This window comes from Drosophila miranda, assembly GCF_003369915.1.
Source record: "Drosophila miranda strain MSH22 chromosome Y unlocalized genomic scaffold, D.miranda_PacBio2.1 Contig_Y11_pilon, whole genome shotgun sequence".
In the NCBI taxonomy this organism is placed as follows: Eukaryota; Metazoa; Arthropoda; class Insecta; order Diptera; family Drosophilidae; genus Drosophila; species Drosophila miranda.
Window position 1 is genome coordinate 211,742 of NW_022881594.1, and position 2,011 is coordinate 213,752.

General features: G+C 46.8%; 1 long non-coding RNA gene across 2 annotated transcripts; it reads right to left on the bottom strand.

The window, feature by feature from the left end:
• Positions 1 to 341: 341 nt before the first annotated feature.
• On the bottom strand, positions 342 to 1,639 carry LOC117189268. Of its 2 annotated transcripts, XR_004473340.1 has the most exons (4): positions 863 to 1,639; positions 664 to 793; positions 452 to 588; positions 342 to 378 (listed from the first exon to the last, which is right to left on the bottom strand). It is a non-coding gene; the product is annotated as an uncharacterized LOC117189268 (long non-coding RNA). The 2 variants fall into 2 exon arrangements; XR_004473339.1 differs by lacking the exon at positions 863 to 1,639 and having other exon boundaries at positions 664 to 827.
• Between the last annotated feature and the right edge of the window lie 372 nt (positions 1,640 to 2,011).

Sequence of the window (2,011 nt, forward strand, 5' to 3'; positions counted from 1 at the left end):
CCGCAGCCGTATCGGAGGACTCTGATATGGACTGCGAAGCACTCAGCGACGATGGCGACGACCAGTGGACGGACCACTATTCATTTGACGACGAGATAGCGGAGGAGATCATGGACGCCTACGGTAGCTTCTACTCTGACGTCTTTTGATGAGCCCAAAAGTCGGTCCTGAGGCAGCCACTAAAAACAGATGGAAAACATTAACTCACATAACCACGAAAAATGACCAATACGTACTCACCTGACACGCCATCGACAGAGCTGCCCCACCAGCAGATGCCACGACAAATAAACCAAACTTTTGCTGCTAATTTGACGACATTCTTAGAATATATTTACGCCTCTCCTGACAATTCACCGCACAGGTCCAGAGCAGCCACTGAAATAAAACAACATGACGTCACTTCGCATACCAACAAAATATGGACAAAACTCACAATAATCACACGTACCTGCCACGCCTCCGACGGATCTGCCCCTTCAGCAGCTGCCCCGTCATCAACACCACACATTTGATGCCAATTGGACGACATTTTAGGATTTATTGACGACGCTCCTGACAATCCACCGCACAGGTCCAGAGCAGCCACTGTAAACAAACCAAAAATGACGTCAATACACACATCAACACAAAATGGTCCAAACACACACAAAACATACGTACCTGCCACGCCTCCGATAGAGCTGCCTCTCCAGCAGTTGCCACGTCAATTTCGCCATCCAATTCCTGCCAAATGGGCGAAATTTGAAGGCCCTATCGCCGTCGCCAACAACATCCAGTCCACAGGCTGCCGCTAAAAGGAGAAAAACATCAATACACACATCAACACAAAATAGCCAATACTTCTACTAATCACACTTACCTGACAATACACTCACAGATCAGCCTCTCCAGTACCTGCCTCGCCACCAGCCGCAGCATTGTGTTGCAAGTTGGGCCCAATTTGGACGCCCCTCCGATTACGCTGCCGTCAACCGATGGCCGTGACGTCACGCCATCATCATCACAAAACAGCAGCAGCAATCCAACGACGAGGCCAGCCAATTCAGACGACAATGGCCAGCGCGCCATCTCCATCTACATCGACAGTGCATCCTGGGTGGCCGGACCAGCAGCCACTCGGATGCAGCCAATCCGCACTCATTTGCGGCCATTTCCACTGGTCAACGCACCCTGATTGGCCGGACCAGTGCCAATCCCCAGATCTCCAGGTAGAAGCAACGTGGGCGGCCGGACCAGAGTCGCTCGCCAAACACCATCACCATCACCATTCACGCCAACTCCTGGATCCAGCCTCTGCCAATTCTGATGCCGCAGATGCGTGATCTGCTGCATCACACACACGTGCACATATAGCGCTGAGGCGGATGCGCCCTGTGCCATCCACAGTGCTCCAGACGACGACGATGATCCTCCAGTACCTGCAATAGAAAATAAATAGAATTAAATTAGTCTATAAATGTCATTAATGTTGCAATTTTGTTCAATACTCATCTCTTTGTGACCACCTGTTTGTATAAATGTACGTCAATTGTTGCGAATGTCAAAATAGGGCTGCCGGACTGATAGAATGTAAACATGTCTCTAGATGTTAATGTTAATGTCAATTGCCCGCAAAAATTCAAAAGAACATTATTGTTGTAAGTCAAGCTTAAATGTAAATTGCCAATGTAAGGGTAATAAGAAAAAGCTGAAATAAATTCCGCCAGTAGCAAATCTGGCGGGAGAGTGTGCGCAACTTGGTCGTGCACTCGCATTAAATTACATTACAAAAAAAAAAAAAGTGACTTGTGTTTTGTTGTTATTTGTGGAATTTTAAATGCTTTAAAATACATGTATAAACCGGGAAATGAACTATATGTGCCATATAATTGCAATTAATGCAATCTAATCATCTGTGATCGGCGCCGTAATACAGTGAAGCCAATAAACTCAATAAACTCTGGACCACTCAGCTAAAATCTAGCTGCAATAAAAGAGGAAAGAAAATCAAGGCTACTGACGCAACTGG